The sequence below is a fragment of the Canis lupus genome, chromosome 25 (assembly GCF_011100685.1).
Source record: "Canis lupus familiaris isolate Mischka breed German Shepherd chromosome 25, alternate assembly UU_Cfam_GSD_1.0, whole genome shotgun sequence".
Taxonomy (NCBI): Eukaryota; Metazoa; Chordata; class Mammalia; order Carnivora; family Canidae; genus Canis; species Canis lupus.
This window is the reverse complement of record NC_049246.1, coordinates 36,424,367-36,445,891: the sequence shown is the minus strand read 5'-3', so window position 1 is coordinate 36,445,891 and position 21,525 is coordinate 36,424,367. Positions and strand designations below refer to the sequence as shown.

The following is a 21,525-nucleotide window of genomic DNA, read 5'->3' as shown; positions in this document are numbered from 1 at the left end:
ACCCTAGGTTTGTTTTTTCACTAAGCTGCTTAACTTTCAGCAAGTGACAGACTCTTTAAGGACTGGCTTCTTCATTTGCAAACTGAGGAAAGAATATCACCAACTCCATGTGATTATTGAAAGTATTAAATGAGAGACCATATTTAAAACACTATGAATCTAGTAATTATTGAGATCACTGCGCAATTTTTTTTCTTTTATCAAGGTCATATTATGGCATTTGTAAAATCTACAGAGCTTTTGTTTCTTTTCCTTTTCTCTGAAGCTATATCCATTTTGTAACTCACTTTCTCCCCTGGGGGGAAGATAGGGGAGGAAATAAGTGGAAGAGGTTGTGATGAAAACTGTTGAGAGTAAGTAGTGAATAATTGATGTTTAATAGGTAAGAGATACAAAGACACAGGAAGCACGTGGTCCTAGTGAAGTGATGTGTTCCAAAGATAGGCTCAGGGTCCTTTAGTCCTTTGTGCCTAGGACTGGAATCCAACTCCCAGAGAACAAAAACCAGCTGTCAGGATCCAGATTTCATTCTGATCCTACTAATGGTTCGTAAGGTGCTAGCAGTCATAGGATACAGAGAAGCCATGTGGCCACCTCTGTGAACCAGGTGATCGTGGCAAGAGAAGGGTATTTCTAAGGTAGTAAGTAGGCAATGGCAGGAGGCATTGGTATGCTTAGGAAGGATAGCCAGAAGTGGCTGCTATAAAGAGGGATGGGCTGGGAAAACTCCTTTTAGGCATTCATTCATCAACAAACATGTATTTAGCGCCCACTATGTGAGTCATTGATTTAAGCATGCTGCTACTTTTATGCAAACCTTATCCTTTCTGTCTCAACTGAGAATTAGAGCATAGGGGTTGAGAAAAAAAGGGGGGGGATGGAGAGTTTGCTGCAAGACTGACTGCATACATGCAGGGAATTTTTAGAGGAGCATTCATTCAACTCACATTTATTGAAACCTATTCTGGCTGGACATCATGATAAGCACTGTAAGAAAAACAAAGATGAATAAAACATATTCTCTAACCTTGAGGATCTCACAGTCTAGTGGGTAAGACAAACAAATAAGGAAATAAGAATAACACAAAGTAATATGTTTTGAAATAGAGTGGTAGGGACTGTGCTCCAGGAGAAATCATAACTAGCAGGCAACATGTGGGAATCCAAGACTCTGGTGCTTTGGCAACTGATATCCAGGACCAGAAAGCAATGTATGAACTGAAGGGAGACCATGAGCCTGGCCAGGATAGCTAGGAATGCAAGCAGTGGAATGGGGGTTAAAGGATCACTGAGCAAAGCACCAAGCTTTTACATCGATTTAGGGTATCTCATTTTGTTTTACATGTGAGGGCCAGCCACGTAACCATAGTGTTTCAAATCACCAACCACAGAAAGATCAAACAACTTAGAACCATTCAGTTAGAATCAGAACAAAAATGACAACCACCAGTGGTCTTCAGATTGCTTCTCAGGGTGCTCTGTGTTTTAAAAGCAGAACAATGTGAATTATAAACTCACCAGACTTTATTTATGTAACAGGTCTTCCTGTGTCAAATATTGTGCTAGTTCTTAATAAATGTTTACTGTTGTTACTAACAATATCACCTAAATAAAATTCCTACACAAGGCAAGTAGCTGCTCTACCAGTTATGTTGTTCCTCTTAACTACAATCCATTCTGCAGCAACTGGGAGATCAATTGAAATGTGAAGATTTGGGGAGACAGTGGACGAAGTTCTACGTCCTGGTGTTGAGGGAACTCTCTGGAGACAGTAGAAAGACCAGGGTAAGAAAGAGCACAAGAGAATTCCTGGCATGGCAAACAAAGTTCACACAGACTTGGTGCACTGAGAGCCACTGCTTTTCCTCTTAGCTTTAGAACTGGCCCAGTTGGTTTGGGGAGGTTGTGTTTCCTTCCTAGGGAAAAAAAAAAAAGCATGTTTCCACAGGTACAATTTCTTATTTTAATCTCTCTGACAAACTCCATGTAAACCAACACTTATTAAATGAAGCTTCAATCATATTCCCCAAGCAAAAGAATTTGACTTAAGATTTCAATAGCAATGAAAATGCAATTATCCATAATTAACATTTGGGAAATATGTAGCCCTCCTCACAAAGACACTTTTTTCTAAATTGTCTAGATAATGTATCAATACAGTTCCTTGTAATTTTGACACTGGAAAATATGGAGCCCTGGATGGTCCAAATAACAGACCTAAATCTTCTTTTCTACAGGAAGACAAGACTACCTATAAAGTTCTATTGGGGTGCCTGGGCAGCTCACTTGGTTAATCATCTAACTCTTGATTTCAGCTCAGGTCACCATCTCAGGGTCCTGAGATTGGGCCCTGCATCAGACTGCACTCAGCAGGAAGTCTGCTTGAGATTCTTTCCCTCTGCCCCTCTCCCTGTTCCCTCTCTCTTTCCCTCTCAAAATAAATAAATAAATATTTAAAAACATAAAAAAGAAATAAGGTTCTTACTTGTAGCCTAATAGAAAACTCTGTTAACAATTAGTTCTTGGGCAGCCCAGGTAGCTCAGCGATTTAGTGCAGCCTTCAGCGCAGGGCATGATCCTGGAGACCCAGGATCAAGTCCCATGTGTGGCTCCCTGCAGGAGCCTGCTTCTCCTTCTACCTGTGTCTCTGCCTGCCTCTCTCTCTCTCTCTCTCTGTCTCTCATGAATAAATAAATAAAATCTTAAAAAAACCACACACACACACAATTAGTGTTTAATAAATGCTGAGTCACCAGGAATGCACTGTTTCCCTACCCAAGTCTGAAAGAGTAAGTCTTTTCTACTCAAATAAAGTACTCTGAAAAACTCTTTCATTCACATGGGATCATTTTAGCAATACATATTACTAAGCTTCTACTAAGTTTGAGAAACAATGATGTATGCTAACAGATTAATGAGAAAAAAATCCTAGTTTTTTAGGAGCTTATAAGCTCCCTGGAAAAACTAGACTTAGAGATATGAAAAGTTAATAAATTTGATAACTAAATTAAATAGTAAAAAAGATAAATAAGTTAATCATCTAAAAATCATAAGGTGGTGAATGTTATGAAGAAAGTATCAAGAAGCAGGAGCTGGATTGAGGTTTAATTATTTTTTTTATTTTTATTTTATTTAAATTCAATTAATTAACATATAGTGCATTATTAGTTTCAGAGGTAGAGGTCAGTAATTCATCAGTTGCATATAACACCCAGTGCTCATCACATCATGTGCCCTCCTTAATGTCCATCACTTAATTACCCTATCCCCCCACCCTCCTCCCTTCCAGTAACCCTCAGTTTGTTTCCTATAGTTAAGAGTCTCTAATGGTTTGTCTCTCTCTCTGATTTCATCTTATTTTATTTTTCCCTCCCTTCCTCTATGATCTTCTGTTTTGTTTCTTAATTCCACATATGAGTGAGATCATATGATAATTGTCTTTCTCTGATTGACTTATTTTGCTTAGCAGAAGACCTTCTAGTTTTATCCATGTTGTTTCAAATGGTAAGATTTTGTTTTTGATGACTGAGTAGTATTCCACTGTGTGTGTGTGTGTGTGCGTGTGTATCACATTTTCTTTTGGATTGAGATTTTAAATACTGGGAGAGGGGGTAGTCAGGGTAAGCCTCATTTAGAACATGATAGCTGAGCAAGGACTTGAGAGAAGTGGGCATTCTGGCCATGAAGAGATGGCAGACAGTATTCCAGTTAGAAGGGAGAGCCAGTGAGAAGACTTAAGGAAGACTCTGAAAGGAGGCTAGTAAGACTGGATGGAGCTAAGGGAGAGCAATAGGATAAGAGGTCCAACATGAAACTGGGAGCCAGATTACATAGGGCTCTGTAGGCAACTATAAAGACTTTGGCTTGTGCTCTGTGTGAAATGGCAAACCATTTCAAGGTTTAAACAAAAACAAGGCATGACTTTCTTAGGTTCTGAAAAGATTGATCTGGCTGTTGTGTTGGGATAGACTTCTGGGAGGCAGAGAGTGAAATACGAGGCAGTTAGGAGGCACAGTAGTAATCCAGAGAAAAGACCATGGTGGCAGCTTGGACCAGAGCTAGCAATGGAGGTGGTGAGAAGTGGTCAAATAATGGATATATTTCAAAGATAGAATGTTATAGGACTTGAAAGTGCAAAGGTTGGCTTCATGATGTATAACTTGAGAAGACTTCAGAGAAGAGACTGAATTTTAGCTGAATCTTTAGCTAGTAGAATATGATTAAGACTGGTGCAAAGTAACAAGGAAGGAATGTAAGGTAGTAGAAAAGGCACAGCAGCAAAAAGTACAATCAACTTTTAGAAGATAGGTTGATTACCTTGGGTGGATTTAAAGTTTTAGGAAAATCAGTAATTCAAGATTGGTACATGGAAAAGGCAAAACACATGGCATTAGGGATTCCTGTTGGATGAACTTTGGTCCCTAAGTGATCTTGGCTTATTTTGCTGTCAAAATCCAAAAATCTCAGAAATGGAATAGTAGGCATGTTGCTCCCCCAAAATGCTTTTCTGCTACAACATTGTTGACAAAGGATTGGTTAGCCTCTTCCTAAGTACTTCTAATGGCTATTTTTTTAGTTCAAAATAGTCCCTTCATCAGGAGGGGAGATTTTTTTGTTTATTTTTAGAAGATTTCTCAGTATTGAACTGAATCTGTCTTTATATAACAGCTAGCTGTTGGCTCTAGTTAATTTTTAGTCACTAGTCACTAGCTCCTTTACGCAAGAGACATTTATGTCTACTAATACAACATAAGGAAGAGGATTAGCATTATTTGAATTTCTTCTTGGGATCACTGTGAAGGCTATTTTATGTTAATTATCTTATTTAATAATCATAGCAATCCTATGATAGAGGAAACCCTCAAATTAAACTGTCACTGATTGTGGAGGGTTTATATATGAATGTGTATGGAGGGATTTGGTAAAGGACACAAAATTAGGTCTTCCTATATGGTGGTTAGGGCTTTCCCATGGAAGAGCAAATAATTTCACATCTTCTTCTTTCTTTTGTCTCATTCATCTCTTGTGTGGTTTCTGAGGGGCCAGGTATTAAGACAGACCCAAGGACACAGGGCATAAGAAATCTGTTCACAAGTAACTCTCACCTAGACCTTTGGGGAGAAGAATGGATGTGTGAGAATCTCTCATGAGATTTGTGTACATCTCTGTCTAGCTTTTACCAGATGACAGAGTAGAAAAATATTTGGGCAGAGCTTGCAGCTTGGAGTCAAGAGTGGTCTCAAGAACAAAACAGAGTGACTGTGCAGAACAAGATGAGAATTCAGTGACTTGATCATGTCACTTCCAACAGTGGATTCCATTGCTCCTCTTTCACAGAGGATGGCCACAATTAGAGTTCAGGAAAAGTCTCTAGGTCAAAATTTGTAAGTGGAAGAGGCGGGGGGAATGTGTTCTAACCAACTCCAAGGATTTCCCTGGACCTCCAGGGACTGTGCCAGGCCCTACTGGGGAGCCAGAGATAAAGGGGCCAGAATCAAAGCCTGTCTTCTTCTCACTCACAGATTGATGGAAGGTGCTTAGAACTAAAATAAGCCAAGGTCTAGGAGTCATAGAAGAATGAATGCTGTGGGAGATCAGGAACACAAGAATACTTCTGGCTGCATTGTCCAGAGGCTTGGAAGGGGAATGAGATTTTTGAAAAGTGGGAATGGTCAAGGTGAAGAGAAAATAAGATGGCTAAAGTTGTGAAGAGGAGAAACCACAGATCGCATAAGCAAATAGCTCCATTTGACTCATGCATGAAGCGCACAAAGGGAAATCATTTGAACAAAGGAAACTGTTGCAAGGGCCAGATTGCAAAGGATCACTAACAACTTGCTGGATTTGACTCCATGGTTAACTAAGAATTCTTTGAAGTGTTGAACAGTGAATAAGCTGTGTGCATCGATACTAGCCTCTGTGGCCAAAAGAATAACTTTAATTCCTCTGTGTCGAATAGCCCCTAAAATGTTTAAAAGACATGGTCTGTTCATCTTATGTCTTATCTCAAGTCTAAGCATTTCTATTTTAAAACATCTCTTACCTTTAAGGCATGATTCCAATCTCCTTAGCGTCCTGGTCACCCTTCCCTGAACACTAAAGATTATTCATAAGCAACTAACACTTATTAAAATCTTATAATATTTCAGGCAGTGTGATGAAAATTTTAAATGGATTATCTTATGAAACATCATAATAGCCCTATAATGGAGGTGTTATTTTATCCTCACTTGACAGATGGGAAACCTGAGGTTTAGAGAGGTTGGGTAAGTTGCCCAAAGGCCAGTGAGTGCCAGATGTAGAATCCAAACCTAGACTTTCTGCCTGTAGAACCCAAGCTTCTAAACACTACACTCACTACCCACCCCCTCATCCTCAATTTAAAGACAGAGAGAGAGAGAGAGACCTTCTAGAATTTGGGTCTAGACTCTAGAGCACCAACCCATTTCCTTTCTTGGACCTCAATTTCCTCACCATCAAATAAGGGCTTTGGACCAGAACTTCTGTAAGAACTAGTTCTGATATGCCATGATTTTACTTGTTTGCATAAGTAATTGCATTCTAATGGAGCTATGGTATCAAAAATTCCATTAATTGAACAAATACTATACAAAAAAAGGCAGAGGAAGAAATTGTAAATCTTACTTATGCTTAGGATCACCCTTGAAAGGTCTCAATTACCCTTCAACACCTTATTTTACATAAACCGAAGAAAGCAAATATATCCTGTAGGATGATGTATATCACATGCTTAAAATATACTTTAAATTAGATACCATCTTAGGGCCACATAACATTTTTCTTTCATAATAGTAATAATTATAATAATAAATTAATAACTGGGAAGTTGGGAAGAAGAATATGCTTCTGACTGGTACAGAGGAAGAGAAATCCAATAACCTCTTTTACTTTTTTGCACTAAAAGCTTAAGTTAAAATGATTGAGAACCACACTATAAATATAAGTATAAATACAAATGGGTTTGGAAATATGAGAAAATAATCCCAGCCGTTCTGAAAGCAACGGGGTGTTCAGACTGGCTGTGACCACATAGGACAGGAAGGCGCCTCTAGAGATGGTCTGGCTCACTCAGATCGACCTCTGTCATCAGCCAGACTGAGATGACCAGTTTGAAAAAGTGAGGCAGGTTAGTAAAATCCTTGCAGCATTGTGATTTTTCATAGTTTTGCCTCTGCCTTGATCAGACTAGTGTCCTTCTAGGTTGACCACCCTGATATACTGGGCAATGTAGCAGAGCTCCCAGTGTTGTCTAATAAGTGCCATGCCTAACCTCCCTTGGTTTTCCAGACCCTGGATTCATCCTTCTGGCTCACAGTCCTTGTCTGCATCTAACAATAGCAGGTCTCCTGGGCCCCTGCCATAACCGAGTTGGAGCCTGGCTCCTGCCAGATAGACCTGCCACCTGGTTGCCTAACTGACACATGACCCTTTCCACCATAGGTTATCTGCGCAGCTATCTATGTGTTAAATACTGTGTATAGGATCTAGATTTGATTTGGGCTTATTTCTGTGTTCCATATATCTGATTCCACTCACTAGATGGAGACAAGAGGGGCCAAACTGCAAACAATTTCATAGGCAAGAGAGCTTCTTACCTGAGACTGAAGTGTGTTTGGATTAAAAGAGGAATCCTGAAAGTTGTGACCTACAGATGGTGCTGAAATTAGAGATGGGAAACTTACCTCAAATTGAGTCATCCGTATTTCAAGGCTAGCTGAAAAATGGAAGACAAGGCCTGGGGTCAAACAAAGGCTGCCAGAGAAGTAAGAGGTAAAAGAAGCAACAGTGAGCAACTTGGAGTGAGCAGTATGGATGAATCTGGAAGCAGAGGACCATTGCTTGCAGCTATTGGCAGGCACTTTCAGCTGGAGACTTGGGCATAGGCTCATTCATATTTGATGAGCCCTCTAATTCAGTGGTTGAAATCTTGGATTCTGAGTGAAAAAGATGAATTTGCATGCCAGCTCTACCAATTTCTACCTATACTATGATTGTTCCAGAATTTCTACACTAAAGTGCCCAAGGGGAACCATCTGGTTGAAACAAAGGCTTGGGAACTTCTCTTGAAACTGCCTTGGCGTGGTATATAAGTAAAACTGAAAGAAATTAAGTGTCTATATCTAAGGATGCCTGAGGCTGGGTTGATGGTGCAGTATTAGTCAGCTATTGTCACAATAATGATACATAACAAACAACCACAAAATCCTAATGGCATATAATAATACACTTTTATATCCACGCTCACTGGTATGCAGGTTGGCAGGGGGTAGCTCTGCTTCAGGCTACGTATCTGCTGGTCACAGTTCTTCTGTGTTGTGCTTAGCTAAGTCTGGCTCCATGCAGAGGACTGGGTTGAGGTTTGCTCTGCATGTCTTACAACCTCTTTGGACTAGTGATTACCTGAGACATATTCTACTTATGGAAAAATACAGGAAGACAAGAGAGTGAACCCAATCACGCCAGCACATTTCAAGCCTTTCCTCCAGTCACACCCATAGGCCCACTGTCCATAGACAGGTGCAGGGCCAAGCCAAAAGCCAAATGATGGGGAAGTGCTTTCCTCCCACTCTGATGCCATGGAAAGGAGGTGGGTATAGATGCAGCCACCAGTATTAAAAACTTGAAACAGGGACACCTGGGTGGCTCAGTGGTTGAGCATCTGCCTTTGGCTCAGGGCGTGATCCAGGGGATCCGGGATCGAGTCCCACATTGGGCTCCCCTCAGGGAGCCTGCTTCTCCCTCTGCCTGTGTCTCTGTCTCTGTCTCTCTCTCATGAAAAAATAAATAAAATCTTAAAAAAAAAAAAAAAAAAAAACTTGAGACAAAGCCAGATATCTCCTCTGTAAATCTAAGCTGAAACAACTCAGAAGAGCACAAAAGGCAACTGTATAGACTCTGGAGCCAGAGATATTAGGTTCAAAACTCAGTTCCAGCTCAGAGTAGCTGTGTAGCCTTGGGCAAATGACTTAACTATTTTGTGCCTTCATTTGTCCTTCTGTAAAATGGGAATATGGTATTCTATAATGATAGTACTTTTTCCACAGGATTATTGAGCTATTAAATGGATAAAGATCAATAAAGTATCAAGAATACCATCCAGCACAGAGTTTGGTAGATGTAGATGGTTAATACCCAACACTCTAGGCAGCCTTCCCAGCTACTCTCTGGATCTGCACTTCAAACACACTTGCTTCCCCCTTGTCCTTTGCTCTGGCTTTCCTTCTACCCAATCCAGTTGAATCCTTGCTCTTTAGTACGTACTTACTCATCCCTGACTGTCTCTCTTCCACACTCACTGTCACTTCCAGAACCCATTCCTGGTGAGCACTTCCCACATCTGTATTTCCTTAGCATCTCTTTTAGGCCTCCTTCAAGGCTTTGCAAGGCTTAAGGCCCTTTATGATGTGGGAGAAGGTGTTAAGCAAGAGGCAGGAGATGATTTCCAAAAATGAGGCAAAGTAGAGAAAGTCTAGAAGTTCAAAGATAATGTGGGGGTTATGGAGGAGATGATAGGTTATAAGTTAACAAGAGATAATGGAAGCTCTGTGAACCACTATGGATCCTACAGTGACAATGGTGTTGGAGTCAGGTGCTGGGGCTCTATGAGCTATAGGGATCCACAAACCTCATTCTTGTACTTACTGATCTTTGTCTTCACATCTCTTGCCTCTGTCTTTCCCAATTTCACCAACAAGTTTGTAAATTGGAATCTGTGTTTTGTGTCTCATGACTATTGTTCCCCCAGGAAATCATAACCTCCAGAAAGCCAGATGTTCATCTTAATGTATGCCTGTAGCTCCACCCCTTCCCTTCCTCTCTCCTCTACCCCCTCACCATGCCCACCACAAAGCTTTGTGCACAGCAGCTCTGTAGTTTCTGAATTAAATATTGCCCCAATCTGAGAAAGTCATTACTAGGGTTACTGTCAGGGAAGATTCAGTGAAATCTCTTTCTCCACTTCCTGCAATACCTTGAATATCAAGAGTCTCAGAACAAATACACACACACACACACACACACATACACACACACACACACATCCCTGTGCTGAAACACACACCACACACACACGGACAGACACATTTAGAATTTAATCATCCTATTTATCCTTTGGGTTACCAACATTTGGGGCAAAGAAAATGTGAGAAAGAAAGATTGGAGAAAAAAATTCTCATTTTAAACATTGCAGCTAATTCCATTAATTATGTTGTGATGCAATTAAGCATTTCATTTCAGAGCTATTAAAGCTTAAATTATTTATTAATAATTACAGATCATTACCTGATAGTGTTCACTCTGCAGAACAGGTGATGAATAATTTATCAGCTTTGACATGGTTCTCTCCTCACAGCCATCTTTAGATGGTGTCTATATTTGTACATGTCAGCTTGCCAATATATGTGCCTGTTTGTGTGAACCTACTGTTCTTTCTGTTTATATAGAATCTTCCCGAATTCTGAATGTCATTTAAAACTTCTCACTCCTACAGTTTAGTAATATAGATTGTAAGTGAGATAGAAATAATGCTAATGTTGTATAAATAAAAAGGTGCATTTTCTTCGTGGTTGAGATGGACTTTAGCTCTAAGAGTAAATTAGAATTTCATTTATTTATTACAGAAGCTTTTTCTTACTCCTCTCTCCTGCATTTCAGGATCTTTAATTATTATTATTGTATTATAACTGTATTTATACATTATTACTGTATATAGTCATAAGAACAAATTAATACCTTTGTTTATATAATGTTTAAAGATTGTTTTAATCAAAACTAAGGCAAAATATTAGAATTTAAAAGTATTAAAAGAATTAAAAGAATTCCATGATGAAGCAACACAAACAATGATTGGCAAATGAATGCTGATGTTACATAGAGATAAAAAGCAAAGCCCAGCTGTTATTGAACCTAACCAGTCAATTTTAACATCATCTGGAGATGTTGACCTTCATGTTGTATCTGGGAAGAATTCTAATATCACCAATTACCCACATGGGATATTCCTCAGGACGTATTACCAAAAGCACAGCCACACAAGAGTGACTTAATCACATGCCATCTATATGGACCTCAGTGTACAGTGATCTATTTTAGGAGCTTAAATTAGAGAACAATTCTTCACTCAAAACATAATTTTTGATATCTAAGTTATGTGAACACTGTGCTGGATGCTGGAGATACAGCAGTAACTAGGATCAGGTGAGAGGCTTTAGGGGATTCAAAACATTTTTTTTTTTAAGATTTATTTATTTTTTCATGAGACACAGAAAGAGAGGCAGAGACATAGGCTGAGGGGAAAGCAGGCCCCCTGTGGGGAGCCTGGTGTGGTACTCCATCTCAGGACTCCAGAATCATGCCCTGAGCCAAAGGCAGATGCTCAACCACTGGGTCACCCAGGTGCCCCTCAAAATGATTTCTAATAGCTTTATAGCACACTTTTTTTTTTTCCAGTTGATCTTCCATCATTTCTCTATCTTCTGGTGAAATCCCTAGGAATGAAACAAGCTTCTCCATTCTAAACAAAATTATTTTTGATACAAAGATCAATCAATTTACCATGGCATGTTCTCTGACTCAATTCTGCATAGATCTGCTTTAGCTCTTCAAGACATAATACCTCCAATGCTGCAAGTATGTTGTATATGGATTCTAGTGTGTAAGGAGATGTGGGTTTGAACATTCTTCCAGAACCTGGACAAGGAAAGGAAGAAAGACTTGTATTTTCTAAGCAATTATAACTTTTTCTCAAACCCTAGCAGCCGCAGACTTTTTATTCTCTACGTCAGGGTGGGGGTCCTGCCTATCTTATGATGCTTTCTGTCCTGCTGCAGGACCATCTCCAGAAATATTTCTTTTGTTGTAGCAAAATATAGATGACATAATATTAATGATTTTAACTACCCATAAGCATTCAATTCAGTGGCATTAAATACATCCAAAATGTTGTGTAACTAACACCTATCTGTATTTGGAAAATTTTCATCACCCCCAACAAAAACTCTGTATCCATTAACCATAACCTTCAATTGTCTTCTTCCCCACTCCCTGATAACCATATTCTACTTTCTGTTACTAAAAAGGTGCTTGTCCTAGGTGCCCCTTATAAGTGGAATTAACAATATTTGTCCTTCTGTGTCTGGCTTATTTTGCTAAGCATATTTTCAATGTTCACCCATGTTGAAGCATATATCAAAATGTCATTCCTTTTTTGAAGACTGAATGTCATTTTATTATGTGTATGTATCACATGGTATTTATCTGCCTATCTATTGATGGATACAGGTTATTTCTACCTTCTGGCTCTGTGAATAATGCTGCTATGCCTATTGGTATATAAATATCTATTTGAGTCCCTACTTTCAAGTCTTCTGTATATATACCTAGTAGTAGAACTGCTGGGTCATGTGATGGCTTCTTGTTTAACTTTTTGAGAAACTGCAAAACTGTTTTCTTTTTTTTTTTTTTTTTTTTTTTTTTTTTTGCAAAACTGTTTTCCATACAGGTTGTAACATTTGACATTCCCACCAGGAATCCAGGAGAGTTTCAGCTTCTCTACTTTCTGTTATTGGATGCATAGGTATTTATAAATATTGTATCATCTTGCTATATTTAACTTTTTGTTAATGTGTAACACCTTTCTTTATTTTTTATAAATCTGTTTTATTAAAGTCTATTTTATCTGATATTAGTATAGCAATCCCAGCTGCCTTTTGGTTACTATTTGCATGGGATATATATATTTTTTTCTATTCTTTCACTTTCAATATATTTGTGTCTTTGGCTCTAAAGTGAATCTCTAATAGATATTATGTAGTTGGATTATATTTTAAGATCCATTCTGCCAATCTTTGTCTTTTGCTTACAAAGTTTAATCCATTTACACTTAAAGTAATTATTGATAAGGAGTGATTTACTTCTGACATTCTGCTATTTTGTTTTATACAAACTTTAAACCTTTTTTTGTCCCTCATTTTCTCTATACTGGATTCTTTTGTGTTTAGTTGATTTTTTGTAGTGAAACACTTAAATTCTCTTCTCATTTTATTTTGTGTATATTCTATAGACATTTTCTTTGTGGTTACAATAGAGATTACATACATTCAACAGTATAAAGTTATAACTAATTTGAATTTATGTGAATTTAAGGTTAATAGCTTGCAAAAACTCTGCTTCTATACAGCTTTACTCTCTGGCTTTTCTTTTTATTGGTGTTATAGATTGCATCTTTATATAATGTGTGCCCCAAAACATAGATTAATAGTTATGTTTATACATTTGTATCTTAAGTCACGTAGAGAATTAAAAGTGGAGTTACAAGCCAAAATTATGATAATACTAACTTTTCTAATTGCCTATATACCTACTTTACCAAAGATCTTTACTTCTTCATGTGGCTTAAAGTTATTGCATTGTTTCTTTTTGTATCAACCTGACTGAAGGACACAAGGATTTTTTAGAGGACAAATCAAGGGCTAATATACTTCTTCATCATTTTTTTTTTAATTTGCAGATGTCTTAATTTCTCTTTCATTTTTGAAGAACAATTTTGCCAGATATAGAATCGAGTTATGTTTGTTTGTCTGTTTGTTTTAGCATTTAGAATATGCCAACCTGCTGATTTCTGGTAAGAAATTGACTGATAATCTTATTATGGAGCTCTTATACATGATGAGTTACTTCTGTGTTGCTGCTTTTTAAGATCTTTCTTTGTTTCTGACTTTGACAGTTTGTCTTGGTGTGGATATTTTTGAGTGTATTCTACTTAGTATCATTAAGCTTCTCAAACTTGGGAAGTTTTCAGCCATTATTTCTTCAAATAGTCTTTCTACCTCTTACTCTTTTCTTCTGGGATTCTCACAATGCATATGTTGGTCCTTTTGATAGTGTCTCACTATCCCTTAGGCTCTTTTCATTTTTCTTTACTCATTTAATTTCTATTTATCAGACTCAATAATTTCAGTTATTCCCTCTTCAAGTTTACTGATGGAATAACAATAATAGTGGAATAACTATTGAGCCACTCTAACATATTGTTTATTTCAGTTATTCCCTCTTCAAGTTTACTGATGGAATAACAATAATAGTGGAATAACTATTGAGCCACTCTAACATATTGTTTATTTCAGTTATTGTACATTTCAGTCCCAGAGTTTATTTTTGGTTCCTTTTTATAATTTCTATGTATTTTTTTTTATCAGTGTATTTTTATTGAGAGGAATATGGTCTAATCACCTACCCTCTCAATTTTACCAATGTTATTATTTAAAAAAAATATATATATAGCCGTATCAGCCCAAACTATATTATACAAGACAATAATCCAGAGTAATATTATTTAGGAAGATATGAGGCTCAGCAAGAGAAGGTTTTATCAACATTTTCGAGAAAGAACAAGTAAGTGAGGAATAATTCAGTTAAAACTAACACAGTTTTTACAATTTTGTAGCATATGACTGACAAATTCATGGATGTTTGATTTCAAAAATGGTTGGAATTTTAATGTCAATCAAAACAATATCTTCCTTTTCTTCTTTTTTTGCATATTTTTAAAATTTTATTTAAATTCAATTAATTAGCATATATTGTTGGCTTCAGAGGTAGAAGTCAATGATTCATCAGTCTGATATAACACTCAGTGCTCAGTACATCACATGCCCCCCTTAATGCCCATCACCCAATTACCCTACACTCTTCCCCTCCAGTGACCCTCAGTTTGTTTTCTATGACTAAAAGTCTCTTACAGTTTGTCTCTCTCTCTGATTTTGTCTTTTATTTTTTCCTCTCTTCCCCTATCATCCTCTTTTTTGTTTCTTAAATTCCACATACAAGTAAGATCATATGATAATTGTCTTTCTCTGATTGACTTATTCCACTCAGTATAACTATGAAGGCTATTTAAATAGCCTTCCAGGGGAAAACTTGGGCAGGGCTCTTTCAGAAATGTGCTTTTTGGGCAGCCCTGGTGGCTCAGCAGTTTAGCACCACCTTCAGCCCAGGGCATGATCCTGGAGTCCTGGGATTGAGTCCCATGTCGGCCTCCCTGCATGGAGCCTGCTTCTCCCTCTGCCTGTGTCTCTGCCTCTCTCTCTCTCTCTCTCTCTCTCATGAATAAATAAAATCTTTTTTTTTTAAAGAAATGTGCTTTTTAATAAAGGTGATTTTTATCCATATGATATGTATAGTTCTAGATCACTGGCAGAAGAAATTTTTGAAAGCCTTGGGTAGGAGACTGGCATGCCTAAACTGTGAATTTTAGGAGATTAACCCGGAAAAGGGCAGTTTTGGAACAATTATTCTATTGCTATCTATGATTTTTTAAATAGGCTCTTTTTTTTTTCTCAATACACAACATTAGTTATTTCCAGGGATCATACTTTAGACTCTTCACACACTAATAATTTTAGAGCTTGAAGGGATTATTGAAATTCAACAAGATCTTAGAAAAGTAAAATATTTTTCCTTTGAACCAAATGGACACAGTTCACCTGGCACCTACTGTTTTGGACTTGTCCTTTTCCATCCTATTTCTGAGTTGTGCAATCCATGATCACGTATCTCCACAGAATCAAAAAAGATGAAGGAATAAATAGAAGCTTAGTGTGCAAAAATTTATGATCAGAATTCAAAGAAGGACAGAAGAAAAATAACCATTGATAGCCTGGATTGGAGGTCAGCAAGTTTTTTTTTTTTTTTATGTAAATAACTATATAGCACTGTTTTAGGTGTTGTGGGCCACAGAATCTCTTTTGCAGCTACTTAATACTGACATAGTTAGAAAGCAGCCAAAAACAATACATAAAAAGCATGCATGGTTGTATTCCAATAAAACTTTATTTACAAAAATAAACAAGTGGCCAGATTTGGTCTCCTGGTTATTGTTTATCACTGGCCTGTGAAAATGAATTCCAGAGTGAGACTGAGAAACAGGAGTTGAAAATCTCCTAATGAACATGGATTGATTTCTCATCCTCTTTGTGCTCCAATTTCTGGTGCTCATTGAGATGAATAATATTATTAGCCTTCTTCATATGAGCTATGTGGGGAATCATTACAAATGAAAAGCATCTAAATTCCTTGACAACCACAACACCCACTACTTAGTTTTCTTTCTTCTCAAATTATTTATTCTGGTTCACTAGAATCTTGACTAAATTATCAGCTATGTGCAACCTGTTTTTCTTATCAGTACACCTAAAGGAGCCATTTCACTTTTGAACATTATATAAATTAACAATTACTTCCAACAGCATAAATATATATCATGTTAGTCTCCATAGGGCCACATCAATTGAGGATACAATCAGGGGAAATTGGTCACAATGAATGTATTATCTGGTTTATAGTGTTTTTAGCAAAAGAGCTGTAAAAGCAGCTTTATAAATGTTGTGTTTTATATTTAGGAGACCCTGAACTTGTCTAAAAGCTACCCCTGAGTAGCTATTGTAATCTTCCATTTGGCAACAGGGTCACTTCTTGTTTTGTTTTCTCACTCACTTGTGGAGGTACAGCCTTTTGTTTTATTGAAGCCATTCTGTCCCTCCCTCTATGAAAGCTTGGCTCAAGACTATAAGGGGCAAATTGAGAAGATAATATAAGGGGCATCAAAATGTGTTTGAAATCTTCCCTACCTCAAACTTCTAGGCAAGTTTTCTGAACCTTGCTGTGGTAAGAAAATCCTAAGATCTGTCAGAGCTGCAGCATGTACAGAAGTGATATATATTCAAACAAGAGAAGGGAGTTTAATAAAGCGACTATTTGCAAAAGTATGGCCAAATTAGGGAACCCATGAAGGATATTACAATGCTGCTGTGATTGGCTACCATGCCCTGGACTTAAGAGGCACAAGTAGAAATGGGTTTCTAGGTCCTGGAGAGCGTAGTTCCACAGACAATGCTGCCAGACAAGAGTTCTGACCTTCCAGAGAGAATGCAACCAACCCATGACAACCCAAATAGGAAAGAGTTGGAGGCTGCCCCTGTATACTCCTGCTCACCCACCTCTGAAAAAGCCTAAAGAGAGAAAGTTGTTGCAGTTTATATAAGTCAGCTTTCTGGAGTACAGAGCTGGGCAGATAAGGGCAGAGACTAGATCTGGAGCAGCAAACAGAAATGTCCAATTCACCCTACCTCTTTTTTCCCAAAGGATGAGTTCTTTTCTTGTCTTTTATACTATCTGGAAGGTTAAGGATTGTCTCTTGCTTTCTGCTTTTAGGACTAAATGCTCAGGAATGACTATTGGCTCCATTCTTACTGATTCCATGAGAAGATTCATTAGAAATGCATTTCAGACCAGTGGTAACAACTGGATTCTGAAGCCAAACTGCCTGTGCTCAAATCCTGATTCTACAGCTTTCTAATTGAATGCTTAAGTGAGTTATTTAAAGGTTTTGTGCCTTAGTCTTCTCATTTACAATGTAAGGATAATAATCAGTACTTAACCTGAGGTCAATGATGATACATAAATCATCAACTTGGAATAGTGCCTGGTACATAGTAGGCATTATATACTCAAGTTAGCTACCTTAATGTACTGTGGCTAATACCACAGATTGCTATTTAGACATTTGCATCATAATAGTAATAAGCTTCAGGTTTGGCTCCCGGATCTTTACTCTGTGTACTACACACTACAATTAATGTGTAGATATCACGACAGTGATCTTCTGGTTTTATTTCTAGTACTTTCTCACTTGAGATTTTTGTGGATTCTTACAGAGAAACTGAGGAAACTGTCCCCAGCCTAATCTGTTTGAGTCCTTTCCTTTGCTTTGCTTCTCAGGCTTGGTTCATGCCATATGATAATTCATACTTTCCTTGTATTGTGACTGTTTATACAGAATTTTATTTTTCCATCTCCAGCGGCATAAGGACCAAACTCAGCCATATATGTGATGTTAAAAACTCAGTCCAAAGATCTCTGTATTCCAATTCCAATCAGCCACTCACTGTACAGATCTGCACAAAGCCTATGTGTAAAGAAATTCACTTCACCATAATTTGAGTTCTCTGAGATGTTCTGCTTCAGCTTCTAGTTACCAACACTAGAGAACAACTATTTTTCTCACCTTGAAGTGATGCCTTAGTTTTCTACTGCTATGTAATGAATTACCCCAAAATGTAGTGACTTAAAACAATAAACATGTATTATTTGACAGTTTCTGAGGTTCAGAAATCCAGGCATAACTTAGCAGGGTGCTTTTGCTCTGGATTCCTCACAACCCTGAAATCAAGTTATTGGTTAGGGCCGTGGTCAATTGAGACTTCTTGGGAGAGGATGCTCTTCCAAGTTTACTCCCATAGGTGTTGGCAGGCCTCAAATCTGCTGGCCAAAGATGTCCTTTCCTGGCCCAAGGCCTCTCCTCAGGACAACTCACAACATGGCGTCTGTGTTCACTCAGAGCAAGTAAGCAAATGAGCCAGATGTGGTGGCCAACAAGGAAAATAGTCTTTTTTGTAATCTAATTTCAGAATTGATATGTACTACTTCTGCTATGTTCTATTTTTTTGAAGCAAGTCATTAAGTCTACCCATTCTCAAGGACAGACCTTACTCAAGGGCATAAACGCCAGGAGATGGATCATTGGAGACCATCTTAGAGGCTAACCACCGCAACTGGCATAAAGTTTTATATAGATTTCCATGGCTTTTGGTGGGAAGAGAACCTCTTCCAAGTGAGATCTACTGGAAAGAGTACCTAACTATTGAAAAATAAATTCTCCATGGTCACCTTTTATTTTGCATTTAGCAAAATAGCAAAATAGATTGCAGTCACTTGCAGTGAACTACACCTATCTGGGGTTCTATTGTGTAATCTTTTCATGTTCTCTTATGTATGTAGGCCACAACTATCAATGTTGGTTTTTATCAGTCCTGAAGATTTCAACTACTACTACTACTACTTTAGTTGTCACCTCTTGTAGATGACTCAAAATTTTCCACTATCTTCAGACTCACTCTGCTATCTCAGACCTTACCTTTCAAAGGTCCTGTCAGAACCTCAAAGGGGCAAGTCCTAAAGGGAGTGCTTTAACTCTTCATTCTCCCTGTCCTTAATCACCAGCATTACCATTTCTTGATTCATTCCAGTTGGGGTCTTGGACATAACAGTCACACTGTTTTTTGCCTCTGCTAACCAGTTGTGAAATAATACTGATTTGGGAAGCTGACTAGTCTGGTAGAAATCATACGAGCTAAAAAAAAAAAAAAAAGAAAGAAAAAGAAAAAAAAAAGAAAAGAAAAGAAAAAAGAAAAGAAAAGAAAAAGAAAAGAAATCATATGAGCTTTAGAAACTGGCAAGATCGGATTAAAATCTTGGATCCACCCAGTATTTACTTCAACATTTAAATGTGGGAGGGAGGAGTTGGATAAGGGTTATAGAGGAAGAAACAGTGGGAAAAGCTTTGAATGCCAATGTTTATAATTTATTTATGTAATAGAAAATCATTAAAACATTTCTGAGGAAAGAAGTGAAATTAGAAAGTAACCTCTGGCACAATTTTCTTTCCTTTCATCCTTTCTTCTTTATTTTCTTTCTTGCTTCCTTCCTCCTTAGCTTCCTTCCTTCCTCTCCCCTTCTCTCCCTTTGTTTCTTCCCTACCTCCCACTTTCTTTGTTTTTTTTTCTTCTCCTTCTCACCTACCTTTTTGCCCTCCCACCTTACTCCTTTTTTTCCCTTTCTTCCTATCTGTGAAACAGAAAAAGTAAAGGAAGCTCTCCTTGATTGCTCTCCCTAAAAGAAATAGCTCCCTTTTCAGAGTCGTCACACCACCACTTGTTCCTCTGTCTGAGCACCCAAACCACCTTCAGGATGGATACAGGTAGACTTACCTTATCTCACTGTAGATTTGGACCCCTCAAGTGAAATGCAGAGCTCTGTGATTAAATATTGTTGTGTTTCCCATGGTATTTACCACAAGGCATTATGCACAATAGATGCTCTATGAATCACTGCTGAATCAGCTGATTAAGGAAAGAAAAAGGAGAAGGAAAAATCCAGAGGTACTTTGAATTTTTGAAGTCTAGTATAGTAGGCAGCCTTTAAGGTGACCCCAATAATCCCCTCCTGCTATGCACATTCCTGTGTAAGGCTGAACCTGGTGACTGCCTTCTGTCGAATAGAATACAAGAAGTGATGGAATGTCACATCTGATATTGTGACAAAACAATTGCAGTGTCTTTCTTGGGGATATTCTCTTGCTCTGTCCCAGATTGCTCACCTTAGGGAAAAGCCCCCAGGAGAGGTACCAAGGACTGCCACAAGCCCATGACCACATAACTAAACTTAGATTCCCAGCACCCAGTTAGCCTTAGACGAGCCTGAGACCTTTGGCAACAGCTTCACTGCAACCTCAACTTTTTAAGAGATATTGAGTCAGAGGCAACCAACTAAAGCACACTGGATTCCTAATCCATGGAAACTTTAAAATGACAAATGTTTAAACTGCTAAATTTGGGGGTAATTTCTTACACAGCAATAATTAATACAATTTAGCAAAAAGAATTTACCTACCTTAACTACCGCTTATCCTTGTTTCCATTGAGAATTCTCTTACCTTCAACCTGTACGTGCTCCAAGTATATTACTAGGCCTTTGGGGATGAGAGTTGTGAGTAGGTAGAGGGGGAAGAGGACTTCATGATGAACCCAGACAGCTTCCCAGTGGCCCAATGAGTCAGTAAGTGCAGAAAAAGAGTTAGCTTTAACAGCTGGTTGCAAAAAGTAACAGTGGCCCAGACCACAAACTCCCCATAGCCCCAATCACCAAGGATAGCTGATAGCTGGGAAGTTTGTAGATATAATAGAAGCTGTGTCTTTTGTGACTCTGGTCCTCTCTAAGGCTGTCCTCAAGGAACATCTGGCCTAATTTTACTTGGAAATAAACATTGTCAGTGGAAAGTTTGGTGAGAGTTGCTTAATGCCACCCTCACCCTGAAGGATAGCCTATTGGCTGTTCTTTCCTTGCACTGATGTTCTTCTTTAACCTATATGTTTGTGTCACTAGTGACAGATGTCATGTCTGTAGCATTCTCAGACAAGGTATGGATGGTTTCCCTGAATTGAATGCCTGAGAATTGCATTTTGATATAAGGAGACAGAGCTCAGAGTAGGCCAAGAAAGCTGGCTGTGCACGTTGGTAATGTACAATGTTCACGTCTTCATCTGTCCTAGCTATTTAGCAGAGGCTGGCCCTCCAGGTGACCCATTCCCAAGGGTGGCAGATGTACATGCCAACTCCAAGCTCCCTGGTGGGGCTGTCACTCCCATGGGAAACAGCTCGCTCCATTAGCTAATGAAAGTGCCAAAGAGAGATAAACACCCATTAGGCAGGCTCTCTGGGGCACTGACCTTTCCTGCAGAAGCTGTTTCAGGCTGGCAGGCCTGGGAGGAGGAGGATGAGAAAACTAAGAAAAGGCCTGGCTTGTGCAAAGAGGGCTCTATGATGACATGGCTTTGTAACTTGGCAAACAGAATTTGATGCTGTTTGAATTTGCAAACTAATGATAAGAAA

At 38.4% G+C, this 21,525-nt stretch overlaps 1 long non-coding RNA gene across 1 annotated transcript; it reads right to left on the bottom strand.

The window, feature by feature from the left end:
• Positions 1-1,502: 1,502 nt before the first annotated feature.
• Positions 1,503-20,139, bottom strand: LOC100687893. The gene is made up of 4 exons (XR_005378700.1): positions 19,845-20,139; positions 11,575-11,709; positions 7,704-7,735; positions 1,503-1,916 (listed from the first exon to the last, which is right to left on the bottom strand). It is a non-coding gene; the product is annotated as an uncharacterized LOC100687893 (long non-coding RNA).
• Between the last annotated feature and the right edge of the window lie 1,386 nt (positions 20,140-21,525).